This window comes from Macaca nemestrina, chromosome 10, assembly GCF_043159975.1.
Source record: "Macaca nemestrina isolate mMacNem1 chromosome 10, mMacNem.hap1, whole genome shotgun sequence".
NCBI lineage: Eukaryota > Metazoa > Chordata > Mammalia > Primates > Cercopithecidae > Macaca > Macaca nemestrina.
Window position 1 is genome coordinate 46688909 of NC_092134.1, and position 20528 is coordinate 46709436.

General features: G+C 36.2%; 1 protein-coding gene across 4 annotated transcripts in view; it reads left to right on the forward strand.

Moving 5' to 3' along the window:
• The window catches only part of LOC105473258 (MGAT4 family member C), a 935225-nt gene that overhangs the window by 253005 nt on the left and 661692 nt on the right, over positions 1 to 20528 (forward strand). For 2 of the 4 annotated variants that reach the window (XM_071071338.1, XM_071071335.1), the window contains exon 3: positions 16565 to 16648. The exons of the other annotated variants lie outside the window; for them this stretch is intronic. The gene's annotated coding sequence lies outside the window, so the exon portion shown is untranslated. The remainder of the gene's footprint in view (positions 1 to 16564; positions 16649 to 20528) is intronic. 4 annotated transcript variants of the gene reach the window in all.

Here is a 20528-nt window from a genome sequence, read left to right on the forward strand (position 1 = left end):
GAAAGAATAGGGTTTCTCAGGTTATTTTTCTGGGTACACACAATGCTGCCTGTGTGTGTAAACTTTAGATTCCCTGGTATATGTTGGCGTACTCAGAGTTCCCTGTGGACATCTCATTTTGTAAAATGTCATTTAAAATTTGTGGCTAGGCACTTGCCTCAGTTGGTATCACTGCCTCCAGATAATTGCCATTTTAAACAATTACCACTAATTCTTTTCAACATATATCTGACATATGTCCAAACACCAACATATGTGTGGTGGTTTTTACCCTGAGTGAGCTTTGAGTGAAGTCCCATAAATGGGACATTTCTAGGGAGCTAACAGACAGTTCAAATACTGAAAATTCTCTGGTGACAAGAATTTTAGTAGAACTTGAATTTTACTTGGATGCCTCCATTTTCTGCTAGGTTGCTTGTATTCAAAGCTGCAATGATTGAAAGACTGCTGGTGTTCAAGGTTTCACATAGCTGGGGAGACATGGATGGATATAGGCTAAATTAAAATACCGCAAAGCTCAATATTCCTAAATGTATTAATCTAATTTTGTTTGATAAATATTTCATTCCTTGTTCTGAGAGTGGTGTTAACTTCTAGAGTTCTGAAATAGCTGGCTTGCAACAATTTTGCCAATGTTCTTCTTGCTTTATAGAGAAAACAAATTTTCAGATGATCATAGTCTGTCATTGTGTAAACATTTCTGTCCATATTTATGTTTGAAAGATATTTTTGAATTGATATAGAATTCTAGATGACATTCTTTAAAAAATTAATACTAGTAGTTTTCTGTCAGTACTTTAAAATATTGGTCCATTGTCTTTTTGACTTGCATTGTTTCCATTAAGAAGTCTACTGTCAATTTTACCCAGCCATCCCATTACTGGGTATATACCCAAAGGATTATAAATCATGCTGCTATAAAGACACATGCACACGTATGTTTATTGCAGCACTATTCACAATAGCAAAGACTTGGAATCAACCCAAATGTCCATCAGTGACAGACTGGATTAAGAAAATGTGGCACATATACTCCATGGAATACTATGCAGCCATAAAAAAGGATGAGTTTGTGTCCTTTGTAGGGACATGGATGCAGCTGGAAACCATCATTCTCAGCAAACTTTCACAAGAACGGAAAACCAAACACCGCATGTTCTCACTCATAGGTGGGAACTGAACAATGAGATCACTTGGACTCGGGAAGGGGAACATCACACACCGGGGCCTATCACAGGGAGGGAGAAGGGGGAAGGGGGGAGGGGGGAGGGATTGCATTGGGGTTTATACCTGATGTAAATGACGAGTTGATGGGTGCAGCACACCAACATAGCACAAGTATACATATGTAACAAACCTGCACGTTACGCACATGTACCCTAGAACTTAAAGTATATTAAAAAAAAAAGTGATGACATTGAAAAAATTAAAAAATTTAAAAAAATAAAAATAAACAAATGAGGCTACACTTCTTGGAAAACTTGGTAGAAAATGAGCAATTGAGTTTGATAGTGGGCTTCCATTGTTAGTTACTTTTATCACTTCAGAGATATTTGCTGTTTCCAGGTGCTAAGTTTTGGGACAATTTATTACACAACAATAAATCACTAATGTACCTGTTTTCTTAAGCACCCTCCAACCCCTCAAACTATGGTAACCTGCTTTAATATTTTTCCAGTCAAGTGTTTTCATAGCCTTTTAGTACAGAGTTCTGGGATATGTTGCTGCTTCAGAATCCCAATCAATTTTTTTGAGTGATATATCAATTGGAAGTGACTTGATTATCTTTTTCAGTGTATTGCCCTAGTATATTGTTCACTGTAATGGGAGAAAGTAAACCCTTCTTTTTGCTCACTGGACTGTCAAAATAATGGATCTGCCCTCAGTTAACCATATATAATACCTATATTCTAGATACAACAATTTCAATAATACTGCCAATTGTTTTTTTCTTTTTAGATGCATTTTATATAAACAAGATGATATACTCTAATCTAATACACCTTATGAATCTAAGTAATAAAATAATACCCATAATCCTAATACCGAAATAAATAGAATATTACTTCATAAGATTACAAGTTTTGATGGGTCTAACTCTTATACAACTTAGGGGAAATTTTCTAAGGAAAAGTGTACACAATTTCCAAAATTAAATTAGATAGAAGGAACTTGAAGGAAATGATCCAAGCGAGGAAGTTCATAAACTCCACGGTGAATCTACCTATGGACAAATGGACTGCATCAATACTGTTTACTGAGCCCCAGGGTTTTTCTTTACAGTGAAAATTTTTGTTTACCTTTTCCTAATTAACTTTATAATTGAAACATTTTGCAAATACATTGTTTAACTTGACTTGTTTTCAGGTAGTCAATGCTTAAAAATGGTTTTTAAATTTATACAGTTTTCTGTTATTTGCTTCCCTCTCCCCACTTAATATTATATTTATAAAATTGACACGTTACCACACAATTTTAAACTAAATGATATATAACTAAGAATGATTTTTAAATATTATCATTTGCAGAGATTACCTAAAGCATAATTATCCATAATCTCTTTAATTATTCTGGTTTCTTTCCCACACTTACTACATTGTCAGAGGACACAGTTTGAAAATGCCCTCCTTTCACCTCTCAAAGTGCTACGTTCTTCTATTGAACCAAATGTCATGTTGCACAGCCTTCGATGATTCTATACTCTTCTGAAACTCACATGATATTTATTTTAGGTATTCTCTGGAGGATGTAATCTGCTTGTTACAGGGCAGCCTATCATAATAACACACTGGATGGAACCAGAAGTTATTGCCTGACTTCCAATAATCTGGTCTACATTTTATATCATGGACACAGTAAATATATTATCTAGTTACTTTTCTTTATACTCCTCATTAAGAAGTCCAAAGTCCAATATACCTTCCATTTTTAGCAATTATAGAGGATGTTGTGGCACAAATTTTTTGTACTAAAATCAGCTTGATTCCCATTGATTGCTCTACTCATATATCTCTTTGTCCCCATCTCCTCGTGTATCTTTTGATAGTGTGATTCTATGTCCTTCAATTTATGTATAGACTATGTGTGACAGCTAGAAAAGAAAAATAAATAAAATGTGTTTTAAATGTATTTCCTGTTTTGTTCAACCCTTAGGTTTGTCTTTGTTATAATTTTGTAATCTTACTTTCTGTGTTCCATTTGACATATATGAAAAGCTGTATGGTATACATTGAACCTAAAATATATAATTTTTATTATGTCAAAAATAATATAAAATATATTTTGGTTTATTGCCTTATATTTAGGGTGCTTGCAGTTATAGTATTCCTAGGATCCTAAAATATTATTAGTTAAAATGTTGAGAAAATTTTTAAGTACATACTTTAAAAAGTAATATTTCAAGACTATGGTTTTTGACAGCTGTGAAATAACAATGTAATTGCATCATAACTGTGAAATATGTCTTCCTCTTGCTTGTGGAAAGTGAATATGTTGCCTATTATGACATGTATACAACAGCCTCAGGGCATCATGCTTCCTGACTAATTAAGTCCCAATACTTGCTTTGTCAGATTGATAGCCACTTTATTTAAAAGTTGAGATAAACAGATTAACATAAAACAAAAGCAGGTATTTTGAATAATACAAGTGTATTTTTTCTTGTAATTACATGTTGAGAGACCTATATAGAGAAAATTAATGTTAAGTAATTTTAAGCTCGTAAGACACTTTGCTATTTTTAAAAAAATTTTTCTTTATTGACAGTTGTGGTAGACAACAGAGATTTCAAAAAAATTGGTAGAATCATCCTCATATATTAATTTAAAAGTTTTCAGTTAGCCTTAAATTGGTCTTTTACTTTAGATGTATAATTGTAGAAGTTTAAATAATTAACTTACATATAATTTACAGGAAAATAGATGATGTAATTAATCCTTTTAGAGAAAAATGAATTTTAGATACAATTATTCAGTAATAAGTTTGGACATGTTATCATCAAAAGAATGCAAATGCCATTGATTCACATTTTCTAATTCTTCTGATGAACACTTTAGATTAGAAAGTAGAACATTAATTGCAGCAGTTTTGTAGTTACATGAGAGCTTTTCAGAATGATAAGACAGTAAATTATGTAGGAAGAATTTATTTTACAATGAAAGTTTTATTTCTAAAAAACAGCTTAATTTGGTGTGTGGGGGGCTATGTAACATCTACTTTTCTTTTCTTTTCTTCTTTTTTTTTTCTGAGATGGAGTCTTACTCTGTTGCCCAGGCTAGAGTGCAGGAGCACAATCCACGATCTCCGCTCACGGCAGCCTCCGCGTCCCAGATTCAAGTGATTCTCTTGCCTCAGCCTCCCAAGAGCTGGTACTAAAGATGCCCACCACCACTCCCGGCTAATTTTTTTTGTTTTGTTTCTGTTTTTGTTTTTTTAGTAAAGACAGGTTTTCACCATGTTGGCCAGGCTGGTCTCAAACTCCTGACCTCAGATGATCCGCCTGTCTTGACCTCCCAAAGTGCTGTAATTACAGGCTTGAGCCACCGCGCCTGGCCCACATCTACTTTTTAAATTGTCTTGTTCTTCTTTAAAAGATGAGTAAACCCTCATTCTTGACCTGAAAATCTATGTGATAAGATGAATGTATAACAGGCATCTATGGAGGATGAAGAACAGAGGAAGATGTACAGCCAGCTAGCAGAAATGATAGGCCAAGACTTTAAGCATGCATATGATTTTAGTAGGTTGAGAAAGATAAGTATATGAGGATCATTCACGTATAGAAAATATCAAAATAAATGCAAATCTCAAGTAGCATAATGCATTCAAGTATAATGCATACAAGTTCTTCATTGTCATTAGAGTATAAAGTGTGAGGTGTGGAATACTGGAAGATGAGGCTGGTTGGACAAATAGGTAGAGGTCCCGGGATGAGACGCTCAAAAGTTTGAATTATATTCTAAACCTAGAGATTGATTAAACTTAGAGATCCTCCAAGTTGTGATAAACCTTCAAACAAATAGTCGCTTTTGTTTTCTCCTGATGTTTCCACATAAATTCAAATCTCAAATTAAATTCTTAAATTGTATTTAAAATATTAAAACATATTTATATGTATAAAACTATTACAATAAAATATAAAGTACTTAAAATATTACTTCCTGATCACTAAACAGTTAACGTGGTGGCTAAGAAACAGTTGCATTCCAAATGGTAAAATATACACATTGCCTGCTGTGACATAAATTTCACATTGATAATAAGCACCATAAATAAAGTATAACAATAAATAAATTTGTTATAAAATATTTAGAAAAAATGCAATTAAAAACAAAGCAGTTTTCTATATTGAACTATTACTATTTCACCAAGTATAATTAAATTGACGTTGAAGAAAACTGAGATGCGAGGAGGTAAGGAGTGCAAAAGTAGTATCACAAATTACTGAAGGTGACATGCAGAGGAGTTGTTCAGTGATGAAGGATAACTTCAGGTAAAATATCCAGAGAAACTGTCATATAAACATATATATCTGTCTGTCTATCTATCTATCTATCTATCTATCTATCTATCTATCTACCTACCTACCTACCTACGTACCTATCTATGGGACCTCTATCTGTCTGTCTGCTTATCTGTCATACATGTGTGTGTGTGTGTGTGTTTGTGTGTGTGTGTGTGTGTCTGCACGTCTTTGTGTATCTGCTGTAGAGATTCCAGAACAGCAGGCTTCAGGGAAGATGCACAAAATTTTGAAATAACAATTATTTCAAAATATTTCAATTTGTTTCAATTAACACCGTTTCTATCCTTAAAAATTTTTGTATGGTTCCTTAAATTTGGCATCCATGGAAATGTATCCCTCAGACCTCCCTTCATCAGAGAATACTTCCAAGGAGAAGTTAGCTGACAGCCTCCAAGTGCTATACATTCAGGATCTATGTTCACACAGAGGATCTATACACCTTCTGGTTGTCTCCAGCCTATGACTGAGCACAGCAAGAGAACTTACCAGAGTCAGCCATTTCTGACCCACATGTAATTCCTCTAATGGGAAATCTCTGCTCTGAATTTCCAAGGTTTTCTCATAGCCTGAGGCTCTGCATTCTTTCTTCTTTCTCCTCTCTTCATTCACTGATATCAGACCTGCATTGCGGTCTGAGGGTGGACCCTAAGTACTCCTTTCTGTTCTCTCATTTACTTTTGCAGGTGTTTTTCTCAATAAAACTGTTGCCCTTTTATGTCTTCCTTGGTGTCTGATTCCAGGAGAATGTCACAATGAGATTTATCAGGCAATATTAAAATGAGGGCTTTTCATAAGATGGCTGGCACATGGGAGAATAATGTTTAGATTTATATTTGCATGGTCCAAACATTCCTTCAAAGTAGATGGCACCTGTGGTTTGACTGCGCATCTCATAGCTATCTCCATCTTCTTCAAGCCAGGGTTACATATCCTCCTGAGCAAGCATAGTAGTTAATTTATCAGCAAGAGAGTTCAAGAACTCTTCAGCATGTTTAAATTAACCTCTTCAAAGTTAACATCCCTCTCAAGAAAAATTTTGACTCTATCCTTGACCACCTTTACAAAACCTTTTAAATCAATCACAAATTGTGACATTTGTTCTTTATCATATATCCCTTGATGTTGATGGAGAAAAAAAATTGCCATGCATGGTCAGTGAATTCCAAAGCCTTTCTAAATGTCAAATAGTTCAAAAAAATTTTAGTAAAGCTTCTTGTTTGACAAACCTAGACCATGACCAGGTTTTGAATAAGTAATTGAGAATAATAAGTCATGACAACTGTGATAACCTCATGAAATATAAAATCATGGTTCATGGATTGCAAAAGCAATGTTAAAGTTGGAGGGAAGACAATCACCTGGATGTTAGGGGTATATTCTTATATTCTACATCCCTAGGGCTGTATTCTACATCCCCGGTTAAATGTCAAGGGATCAAAAATGTCTAGGGCCTTGTTTGCAAGTTGTCTTTTTTTTTTTTTTTTTTTTTTTTTTTTTTCCTGGTACTGCCTTATTTAGAGTAGGAGGTAAAACTGTACATATTTCTCAAAAAAAAAAAAAAAAAATCTTTCTTTTAAGTAGGCTTTGAGGGCCTCCACGCAGCTAGTAATTTCCTTTGGACATTCCTTTAAGTAAATAGAGTTTTCAGAATGATAGATTAGTTTGGATTTTAACATAATATTTTTAGCCCCAGTACAAAGATCAGTAAAATTAACCTGTTAACTTCATAACCAGACACTTCATTCTTTCGAGGAATAAACCCACAGTACAATATCTGCTTCTCAACCCTATCTTATCTACAATCAATTTTGTTTATCAGTATAGTCTTTTTTCTTTTACTTTTTTTTTTTTAATACTTAGGTCAGAAAAGTAACAGTCTTCTCATGAAGAGTTAATGCAGCTCCTACAGTTATTTTGATGATATAAACATAAAAAATATTGATTCCATTGAATTTCTAAGGCTCGCTTTGAAAGACAACTTCATTGACAACTCCTTTCTCTCTCTCCTGGTCTTCACGTTTAACTTTGCAAACACTGTCATTTCCTTATTCTGAGTCAATTTGGTAGATAATCTGAGTCTTTGATTATCCTGTATGTCCATTTATTTTCCCAATAATTTTGCATGTGTTTTTAGCAAATAATGCTGTATTATTGTCACATAGTGCATAGGAATGCTAATTTATAAATTTATTTATTTTACTATTTATAATTGCAAGGTATACCCTAATAATGCATGTTTAGCATGCCTCCAATTTCTTTGGCGTGCTCTTTTTTTTTGTCAAAATATCTTAGTTTTACTCTATTATTATTTTTTTCTGTGCTTTCATCTCTACATTTTCTTCAAAAGATTTTCAACAGTTTCTTGACTCATAGAACAGTATGCAAAAGCAGGAGGCAAATATAAAATACACTGGCAAAAAGTGTTTGAGACAAGATTAGAAAGACCAATAAAGTCTAACACCATGTATAATATTGTGATGCCTTTCTTCTTTCTGTCAACATCATACATAGACACCTTATGCACATTTCAAGTGGTTTCCATGTACAAAAATCTTCCATTTATAATGGGAGATGTAGATCAAGTTGTTGCCTTTTTTTTACATACTGGTTTATTTAAAATATTGCAGTACATTTTATGAAAATAAGTCAATTTTTTTCTACATGAAATTCAGTCAAGGGTTTTGAGCAATATGTATGTATTATACAGTACTAGCACATTGAAATAGGTCGTTATTAGAGACAGCATCTCACTCTGGCACCCAAGCTAGAGTACAGTCCCACAATCATGGCTCACCATGAACTCCTGGGCTCAAGCAATTCTTCCAAATCAGCCTCCTGAGAGGTGACTACAGATGTGCACCACCACGCCTTGTTATTTTTTTCTTAATTTTTTTGAAGAGACGGAGTCTTGCTATGTTGCCCAGGCTGGTCTCCAACTTCTGGCTTTAAGTGGTCTCCCTTCCTAAGCCTCTCAAAATTCTGGGATTATAGGTATGAGTCACCATGCTGGCCGCATCTTATCATTTTTCCTGTGATATAAGATATTTTGTGGAGAATTCTTTTATGCTCTATGTGATACATCTATTTTGAGCTCTTTCCATTATGGACTTTATCATATGGTATGATAATTAGGTTTATATATTTGTCTTTCTTACCAGATTACTAACTTCTTGAAGGCAGGAACTATGTATTATTTTGTATTATATATTTCAGTTTTTGTCATAGTAAATTATGGGAGCATATTAACCTCAAATTAATATTTATTAAAGTGAGTATAGAGTGCACATTAAAATATTGATGGTTCTCAGCTTTTTGGAAGACTGAGGGAGAAGGATCGCTTGAGCTCAGGAATTTGAGACAAGACCTGGCAACACAGTGAAATCCTGTCTCAATCATTCAACCAGTCAATCAATCAATCAGATAATGCTGGCATAAAGATAGTGAAATCCTGTCTCAATCAATCAACCAAATAATGATGGCATAAAGACATGCAACAGGTAATGTGTGTTTTCCCCCTGCCCCCGTCAGGTGCCATGACTCTTAATTTGTTTTACTAAATTTTACAAATCAGGCAAACCTCATAGGTTGAGAAGGAGCATTCAAACAAAGTGCAAATGATAGATCATGGCAAATTATTTTTTAAAAATTGGTTAAGATTTTTAAAGGATAAACCTATCTACGATTTCACCTTTTTTAAATGTATTGTTTTTTATAACAGAGAGTATAGATGATGATAACCCATGTAGCATAACACAAGAGACCACTGTTCACATTGTTTTCTGTGAATTTAAAATAAAATTATGCAAATAAACAGCCCTGGGATGGAGAATAATGTCACATGTTAGTAAAAATTTTGTTATTGACAAAACGAAAATGGATACAAACACCAAAGGTACACAAGACATAATTACTATATATTTGTATACAGGAGTATCTTTCATTCCATTATGTTGTATGTATATTGGAAAGAACTTTTAATGATGAGATAAGAAAATACAAGTACTAACATTGAGCACTATTTTTATGCTTATTTTTACAATCATTGACTAACTCTTTTGGGTCTATTAGTTTTAACAAGTTAATAATAAATGTAGTTTTAAAATATTAGCTTCTTCCATTTTTCAAAAACCAATATATACATTATGAGTGGTAGGAATTTTAATTTCAGTGTTTTTTACTTTCTAGAAGAGCTAAAGAGCATGTGTTTCTAATGAAAAGAGAAAACAAAAGTATGAGAATTTCTCTTTTTCTCAAGTATTATTTACTCTTTTTTAATCATTCTTCTGGAAAAATTTAGCACATTTTCAGTTATAGTTCATCATATATTTTCCAAAAAATAGAAGATACATTTTATGCACAGGAATAATGTTAAAATATTTGTTGTGTTTACTGTTGAATCATTTTATGAATTATTTAACTATCTAAATACTAATAGGTAAATTTCAAATTAAGAAATATCCTAAATCTAATGTGTCACTCTGCCATTTAATGTTGAGATAATCTGAATAAAAACCAAACATTCAAGTGGTCTCCAAGAGAGTAGAAATTTAGGGACAAAATATTTGTTTTATTTGTAATAACGAGGCCTTTTTTCTATCCAGCAGTCTCGGTAGTTGTTTGCTTTTATCACGTAACACTGAATTTGAATGAGGACAATGACTGTTAAAAATGCATCTTTTTGAGGTGGACATTCAGAGGTAATATGCACAGCTGTGTTTTCTGAGTGAGTTAACAGGAACTAGGACTATGAAATTCTCAATTAGCAGAGCAAGCTGCTTATTCTCTGCTCTAGCTCACGAAGGGAGTCACACAAGCTAAATGACATCCCAAATGTCTGGTACTTTGTGTAGTTCATTGCTAATTACAGAGTAGTGATAGAAGAATATGGCGATCTGTATTTTTGTTATTTTACATATTTGTATGCCGGATGGCATTTAAGAGGATATGAAAGCGAAATAATTACTTACGTTAAAAAAATTTCTCCATGTCCACATCGCAATAACATTTTGGTGGTGTAGAAATATATGAAATAGGTTACATAACCTTTGTCAGAGTTCATATTTCACTAGTGTCTACATTTAGTATATAGTTGCTGATATGGTTAAGCTTTGCATCCAAATCTCATCATGAATTGTAATTCCCATAATCTCCATGTGTCCAGGAATAGACCAGGTGAAGGTAACTGAATCATGGGGCAGTTTCCCCCATGCTGTTCTCATGATAGTGAGTTTTCATGAGATCTAATGGTTTTATAAGAGGCTCTTTCCCCTTCACTTAGCACTTCTCCTTTCTGCAGCCTTGTAAAGAAGGTGTCTTGCTTACCCTTTGCCTTCTGACATGATTGTAAGTTTTCTGAGGCCTCCCCAGCCATGCTGAACAGTGAGTCAATTAAACCTGTTTCCTTTACAAATTACCCAGTGTCGGGCAGTTCTTTATAACAGTATGATAACTGACTAATACACTTACCTATGCCTGCTACATTTGCACTTTCTCTTAGCCTATTGACTGTGATCTCAGGGGATACTATCTGGCCAACAAAGGTGAAAAAAATAACTTGCTTGCTTGAGATTGACAATGATTCCCTATGTTAATACCAGAACTTTCTGGGAATATAATGCTATAGAGTTTCACTTAAAATGGAAATGTCCCAAGTTGTCAGAGCTTCCAGAAATATTCAACGTTGCATAGCTTTCCTGAATGGATAGCCTTAATGAAAGATCGATACCACTTCCAAAGTAATGATTGTTAAAATAGTAAATGACTTAGATAATGAGGTTATTCAGATAGAAAATTGGGAGTCAGGTATGAAAATGGACCTCTCAGAAAAATATGGAGGCTAGAAATATTTTTGATTACCGGAAAATTATCATTACTATCAGCACTACTATCACTGCTATTCTGAACAGGCTGCCGAGTTCATCTACATATGCCAATGGTCATGTTTACTCATCAAAAAATCTGCCCATTAAACAGGTAAAAGAACAATGATCATAATTCCAAAGATGAAGGAAATTCATGGAACAGCATGAAACTCTCATCCCTGAAACTGACCAAGATACACACACACACACACACACACACACACACACACACACACACACACATCTGCCAGAAATAATGAGGAATCAATTATACAAGAATTTACCCTTCTTGAAAAGTACCTTTATATCCCAAAGCACCTAGCCACATAAAACAAAATACTGTCATATTAAATATTCAGTTATATGGTCACTTATAATGAGACCACACCACATGAGGATTGGCAGGCATTTTTCAGAATTCAAAATATTCTCTGAAGCAATGTCCCTCAATCACAACAAATAGATGAGAATTATGTAGTAACATTTCTCTGTACCCCACTTAATAGTCCATGAATATTCACTTCCTGTACTCTGTGGTCTTTGAAAGGAATTCCCAAAGGAGAATTCTTCTGCCCCAGTCAGCTAGAATAAAAAGTGAAGGCAAAGAAGTTGAGAAGAGACATGGTACATGCTCCCAGGAGTCTTATGACCTTCAAATATGAGAACCGAAGCTTTTTTCTTGTTTGCTGCATGGAATAATTTTCTATTTTTATTCTGTTTTTAAGTATATATTTTATGTGTTTCTTTTTTTCTTCACTATATAATATAGACAAGGAATTAAATTTCCATTTGTTTCTAAAGTATTTGAATATTGAGATGGAATTATAAAACAATTGTCAGTATTGAACACTCTAAAGAACACGGACTAAAATATCTGAAAGTGACTTCCAATTTTTTCTTTTGTGAAAAAAGAATGAGTGTCTAGTATATGTGGATCATGTTAGGTACATTTGGATAGAGGGAAATAACTTTATGTGTATCTATATGTCTCTGCGTGTGTGTGCCTGAAAATAGCCATAAGGTAGAATCTAAAATATGCCATTTTGGTTTAGCTTCTGACATACAGAAATTTTCTGTTCCTTGGAAAGTCTTCAGTTGAACAAAACTGAGTCCTTTTGGGAGTCTTACATCTGCAGCTCCAGCTGATTGATCCAGAGGTAAATCAAAGCTGGGTCATCAGATTGTCCTTCCTGGGAATTTTAGCCTAGAATAGAGAGATCTAGAAAATAAAAATCACTAGCACTGAACTTTGATAAAGTCATTTCAAAAGAAGTTCTCCCAAGCCCAACTTCTGTAGTTTCTTTAGCTGTCATCATTTCCATTCTCCCAGGTGGAGCATATTTTCTTAGCTGTTCTTGGCATCCTGTAAACAACCAGGCTATCTGTTGGTTCAAGTCTCTTTGAAATTTAGTTAGGCAGAAGCCCCTTCCGTTCACAACTACAGCAAATCTTCTTTCCTTCAGCTTTATTGAAGTTTAACTGACAAAAAATTATATATGTTTATAATATTTATAATGTATAATATCATGTTCTGATATATGTGTACACTGTTCAATGTAACTATATCAGGTTAATTAAGTTATCAGCACCTCAAACAGTTATCTTTTCTGTGTCTCATAAGTACTCAAGACCTAATTCACAAATTTCAGGTATAGAATATAGTATTATTAAGTATAGTCATCATGCTATACATTATTTATTCTCCCTGACTAAAACTTTGTATCTTTTTGCCAACACCTCCCAATTTCTCTCATATCCTGGAAACCACCATCCTACTGTCTGCTTCTATGAATTTCACTGTTTTAGATTCCACCAATAAGTGACATTGTACCAAATGTGGTTTTTCATGTCTGGCTTCTTTCACTTAGCATAATGTGCTTCATGTTCATCAGTGTTGTCTCAAATGACATGATTTCCTTCTTTTTAAGGCTAAATGATACATTTTACACACTCTCACACACGCACACACGCAGATAGGCAGGTGTTTGAGATACTGATATCATCTGCTTTACATATATACCCAGTGGCGAGATTGTTGCATTGTATGGTAATTCTACTTCTAAGTTCTTGGGGATCCTCCATTCAGTAATCTTAATTAAAATCATTACAGGTGGTAAAAATAATACCAAATAATTACATCTCTTGAATAAAAATTTGTAAGGGAGACCTCGAATCAGAGGTTCAGAAAACATTTAAAAAAGTAATTTCTGCAGAGTTTAAATAACTTTTGAGTTGGACGTTGCTTTTCAGATTTGTAAATATAACATACTGGTATATCAATATTAAAATAACATTACTGGTCTATTAACAATTTTCTTATGCTAGATTTCGGTCTCTCCAAGCCAGGTTTCTATCCATGTATGCAGAACAAGGAAATTTTGAAAGGATGACATTGTGCTCTTTGATATTATTTCCAGTGCTTAGAGGCACATCTCAAAATGTGCAGCCCACATTCCTCGGGCATATACATGATCACTTTAGGAAGTCGATTTTCATTCTTTAACAAGAAGTATCACCTTACTGTCACAGGATCCTTAGGGTGTGGCTTCGTCAGTCACAAACCTCTGTGGTCACTGGCACCACTGCTTGAGTTTTGTCCATACCTGCTGGGGTTGTTTCACCCACTTGGCCCGGCAGGTTGTGCTCGGCTCATGCTACCAGCTCAGATCTCACACCTGCCAAGGGTGAACCAGGTGAGGAACAGCAAGGGAGAAAACGAACACAGGTCCGGCCACTGTGCACAGCCAGGCATGCTGGCTGCTGCCTTGGGGTGGGCAGCTCCAGGTGCCCGCACAGGCTCTGGCTTCATGCGAGGCTGCTACTGGACCAGACGTATCACGGCTTCCGCTGCGGGCACCAGCTTCTGGAAGAGGGGAACGCAGTGGTACCCCAAAGCTCGGAGACACCAGGAATCACAGAGCCCCAGAGTGTTACAGCATGTGACAGCCCTGGGTCAGAGAGCCTGAAGGCATGGACTCCCAGAAAGGCTGCAGACCTTTCCCGCACAGCACGTGGGTGGGGGTGGGGTGTGTGTGTTTAGCCTATTTGTGTTACAGCTCTTTCAGTACCTCTGCCCCACTCCGGCCGCACCACTTCTTTCCGGTTGGGTGGGGTGGCTGCTGGCAGAGGGTGGGAGGGTTATTGGTGGTACAGGCCTTTTAACTCCAGCCCACAGCTCAGTGAGCCAGCAGGGAAATGTTACAGCTTCTTTTGCTCCCGCAGTGTGGGGGTCCTGAGTTCCTGTGCCGCTTCAGGAAGAATGAGGTTACTCAGACATTTGGAGGGTGAGCAATGTGGGGAAGAGCTTTATTAGGTGAGCATACAGCTCTCAAAGGAGAAAAGACGAGAGGTGGGCAACTCCTAAGCACAGGCAGTAGTCCCAAGCTGCTTGAGTCCAGGATTTTTATGGGCTCAGAATGGAAGCAGTTCATGCTAATTGGTTCATGGGTAGGATGAAGTGAGTGCTGATTGGGCTATGGGCGGCCATGGGCGGGCTTGGAAAAAGCACCATTCCATTGGCCAAAAATTATTTAAAAAATCTCACTTCCGGTTGCGGCCTCCATCCGGAACTGGCAGTCCCGCCGCCAGGCTTGAAGGTCAGTCCTTGCAAGGTACACATCCCTTCCCACCTAGGAACCTGTCTGCTCCTGCTGCCATCAACATGCGGTTCGTGGCGCCCAGGCTGACTGCTCCAAGGGGTGCCCGTAGGCCCGCACCAAGCCACCGTCAGTTCCCAGCCTCCCTTCCATGCTCATCAGCACCCTACATTTCAGCCTCAGAAGCAGTTTCTGGAGGGGGGACGAGGCAGCGGGGAACTGGCGTGTCAGCACTACCGCGAGTGTGCACATACCTGGCTGGGTCGCGACAGCGCCTGGGCTCGGCTATCGGGACACAGCCGCAACTTTGCTCCACTGCAGAGCAGGCACTGGGAGCAGGGAGAGGCCAGAGAGTGGGAACAGGAACTTCTGAGCCTGTGGAGGCAGGGGCTTTCCCGGCCCCGAGAGTACAGGGATGCCCAGGTCCAGAGCTGTGGCTTGGCGGCTGCAGCGGGAGCGCAAGCTCCTGTACCACCAACTCAGTAGGGCACAGGGCTCCAGCTGGGATCACCTGTTTCTAGCACCCTCTGGCTCCGCAGAGTGCGCAGCCCTGGCCGCGTCTTCCCCATGGGAGCTGGTGTCTTCACAGCGGCTGCTCCAACCGGGCCACTGCTGCCATCATTGTGATGAAAATGCTTCCTTAGACGGGCCATACTTTGTACCGGCTAAGAGCCCAGTTTCCAGAGATAGGCTGCTGAAGTTCACAGCCCAGTGAATGCCTCACGAGATTTGTGGCATCCTAATTAATATCCTTGCTGACATTCTTCCACAACTCAAATATGTTCTCTTCCAAATGACCTTTTATACTGTAAATGAGATCATGAGATCGCACCATGCCCTTGTTTAAACCATTAACGAGCCTCCGTCTAATTTAAAACAAAATCTAAGTTCTTATGAACAACTACCGATGCACGTCCCACCTATACCCACAGACTCAACCTGGGCCTTTCTCTCTTATTTCATTGTATTCCAGTCACACTAATAGGCTTTCAGTTTTTCACAACTGACCAACTTATATCCCACCACAAAGCACTTGTCATAACTGTCCTTTGTCTGAAATGTTTTCCCTGCTTGTCACTTTTAGTTTTCATATCTTCTAGACTGTAAATATAACCTCTAGAGGGTGACGTTCCCTTAGCATTCTTTCTAGATTTAGAGTAAGTACCCCAAAAGTGTTTCCTTTTAGCACCCTGTTTGCTACTTTCATGGAACTCATCACCTGTGAAATTATTTAATTTGTTTCTGTTTTGTTTGTTTGTTTGTTTTTTACTTTCAATATCCTTCCCTAGACTGTAAGCTTAAGAAAGAACACAAAACGAAACAAAATACTGTCTGTGTACTTCATGGAGGTACCTGAGTCCATAGAACATGGTCCAGGTTTGATAAATACTTTTGCATAAACAACTATAGTAGACAGTATGTAAAACTATACACTTTTCATTTCTCCCAAAAGTTACCTCTTAACGCCTTTAATTATATATTTCTAAGAATGTTTCACAATGTTATGCAATATAAACAACTATATTCTACCTTTGTGAATTTAGAAAGGAATTTAACACCCCTTTGCTCCATTTTTTTTTCAGCTGTAAAATGGGAACATGTTCACCCCATCACCCTGCCGTGAGCTCAGATATGAGATACTTTAGACTGTAAAGCACTATAACAATGTAAGTCTCCATTATTTGGCAACAAGTAGCAACGATACTTATTTCTCACCTAGCACTATTAAATTGTTTTGCAGTCTAAATCAAATGAAGTACATTCATAATGGTTTAAAATATTTTAAAATGTTGATCTTATTTGGGTTGTGTTATCTTGCATTTGTAGACAGGTATTTATTTCTGCCAATGGCTATTTTTTCATCAATAAGCTAGAAGTTAAATTGTAATATTTACAGATAACATAATGAAAATGATAATAATGATTGGAATTTTTAATGCATCTAATGTGCCAGGAAAATGTGAATAAATATGTATGTCTTACTTTTTTAATCTAATCAACCAGATTGTGCAGTATATACATTTATTATTCATATCTGACACATGAAGAAATAGGCTTACAATATCTATGGGTTTTGTCTAAGCTTCTAGGGTTGATAAATATAATAACTGGATTTCAAGACTAGACATATAGACAGAAATGGAGAAATAACACTCTCCCCACTCTACCTTTAGCAGTTTATATGCAGTGAAGAAGGAATGGTGTACTTATAGTATTTTTGTATATTGTGTATTCCTCAAAGGAAACATCTCTGCTTTCTTCTCCACCCATAAATCCCTTAGTTCTGTCAGCTTCAGTATTTATTTACTTATTTCAGTGTGTAAAGTCCTCCCTTGCTAAACAAAATGGTATAGACAAAATGTCTACTATTTATTTGACTATGTGAATATATGTGAATATCACCAAATAAAGCAAAAGAAGTAAGCAAAAGATTTTTGCCTCCAAGAAGTTTAAACCTTTTCCATTAGGTACTATGAAGGCACTGAAGTGTTTTAGTTTTGTGAATAATATAAGTAGATTTAAGTTTTAGAAAAATTACTATAATAACACCTTTTAGGATAGTTTAGAGAGAGCTGAAGACAATGGATTTCCCTGATGAGCTTATATGATGTTTGTTGAAACAGATGTGTAAATAATTACACTACATGTTTAGGTTTTGTGATGAAGGGAATTTTTTCTAACTTTTGTCAACACAATTAGAAAGAAGACTAGCTTTTCTTTGAAGTTTTAAAGACTAGCTTTTCCTAATCTTATAAGAAACCACAACTCGTAGTAAATTTTTACCAAATATACTATTTGTTTCTGTACTCTGCTTCTAAATAGGTGGAAGAAGTATTATTATATACTTAAATGTGATATATAAATACACATATCTCTATACATAAACTTAAATATATATGAAGGTTCTAATGTTTTCTTTATTTTTCAAAGAAATAAATATACTTTGAGTTTATTTTATGATCGTTTTAGAATTATATATAAATTATACACTGTGAATCACAATAAAGTTATATAATACTTCAAATAACTTGCATACAAATAAGTAAAAATCTTTAAAGAAAATAATTCCCTACAAACATGTATAAATTGGCAATTGTAACACAATGGTGTTTGTGTATCTAAACATATATAAACATAGAAAAGTAAAAGTATGGCATAAAGGATAAAAATGGTACACTTGTATAAGGCACTTGCCATGAATGGAGCTTGCAGGACCTGAAGTTGCTCTAGGTGAGTCAGTGTTATAGGACCAACAAGTTCGAATGCCCACAGTAATGGTAACAGCCCCATTACAACAAGACGGCAGGGTTTGCAGCAGAGAAAGAGTTTAGTTATCACAGAGTGCCAGGGGAGGAGGAGGGAGAAGTCCCTCAAATCCATCTCCCACAGGACTTTTTAAAGGGATTGTGGATGGAAGGGGGCTGGGAAATTGGGGTTATTGATTGGTAGGGGAATAGGGAATGAAATCATCAGGATATAGAGATTGCACTCTGGTAAGTCAGCTCCTCTGGGGTCCTTCAGATCAGCTGGCATCTGTGGGGATCATTGAAACCAGCTGAGTCAGTAGTTTCATCAGTATGCAGGACCTGAAAGAACATCAAAAAGGAAAAACTTAACATTATATAATGTTCAAGTTATTATCTATGCAAAAGTTAAAGAGAACTATAATGTTTTAACAGGGTCTACATGATTCTGAGGCAATAGCAACAACACAACTGTGGGAAAACCAGTCAGACAACAAGCTGATCTAATAATTAGTGCTGCATGAGCTGCAAGCTTGGTTTATTTTCTTTTCCCCCTCTTCCTTTTTCCCTGATTAATTTTATAAAGTTTACAGGGATGGTTTCTGTTCCACCTGGGCTTTATCATATGTCAATCTGGAGGCGAGAGCTAACATGGTGGCAATTTGGTGAAGAATACTCTAGCTTTTTCTTATTGTCAAGGGCAAGAGTCAGGGTAAGAGTCAGAATTAGAGGAATGAAACTGCCTGGCAGTAACCTACAAGTATTTACCAGTTCCTGGTCCAGGATTTCAGGCATGTTAGCATGAATATATCAGGGCTGCTGTCCACTGTGTAGATTAGAATTCCTGTTGTCAGAATCATGAGCCCAAATTTTAAGAGTACTGTTAAAATAAACTGAAAAGTTTATGGAATTTGTAAGATCTTATTGCCACAGAGAGTCTGTCCTGTCAATCTTATGATATCTGTTTTAACATTAATGGTGCTCAGTTGTGTCTAGACCCAAAAGGAAGAAGTTTGTATGACTTTCCATGCTGTTATGGCCAGGAATTTAGTTTTAAGCTTTCCTGGGGTCTCCTAAGCCACAAGGAGATCTGTTCAGTGAGTTCAGTAGAGGACTTAGGATTTATCTTTAATTCACATTCCCTGTTTTTGGTCAAAATATGCCAAAAGTAGCATCAATGGCCAAGCTTTTATTTCATTCCATATTATTGCCAGGTGGTGTGGCTATGTACCTAAGATATATTCTGTTCTTCAATGGGACCCATATGGCCAAAGGACTTATAGCCAAAAGACTTATAGCCAATTAAACATTCTAGGACAAATGGGAATGGAGGTGAGAAGGCATTCATTATTCCTTAAAAACCTTTTGAGCAATTAAAGAGCCACAAACCAAGCCAAAAAGTAAGGTTACGAAATCAGTTTATCTATATGTTCTATGTGTTGGGCCATCAGCTGTTTAGGCATCTGTGAGCCCATCTTTTTTGGAGGATCTGAACTAATTTTATCCCTCAAACCTGGCCCTTACAATTTCACGTGGTCATCTCTTTAACGATAGTCTCTGGGCCTAAAGGGATTGCATAGTTTTAATTTCTGGCCCTGTGTCTCACAAAAGCAGTTTATTTTGATTGTCATCTTTTTCTGGGTCTGAAGATGAGACTTTGGTTAACTTGAGCTTGATGTCAGATACTGGTGTCAACATTCATGATTGAGCAAGAGTTGGTACTTGTTTTAGATGAAATATATGTATCCAGGAGTCAAAGCGTTGTAAATTAATAGTACAAGGGTTAGTTAATAACGTCTGATAAAGGACCTTTTCAAGGGGGAAGGGGATGCGGAGAGTCCTTTTACTGATGCCTCTCCTGGTGTATGTAACTGTTAGACTGGAAATGGTGACATTGGAGGTCATGGTCTGACCAGAAGCTGTAAAAATATTTTATAACTTTGTGGTGAATAATCGTATAGCTTTAATAAGGCCCACCAATAAGTCTAAGTCAGAAACTTAATTTAGGATTTGATTTTGAGGATGTCTGCCAAAAATGTTAAAAGGTTCAAAAAATTTGATCAAAGCAGAATCACAGTCTATGTTAAAATACTTGTTATTCATTGAACCAAGAGTGATAATCAAAATATTTGATGGCAATACAGGAAGTTACGTGGATGTAAAATTCTTAATATGCAGTTTATCATAGATTGATGTTTGGTCAAAGAGTGATGACATATACTTTAGAATGAGTTTATGTAATAGATGATTTTTTTTTTTTTTTTTTGAGACAGAGTCAAAAAGACTCTGTCACCCAGGCTGG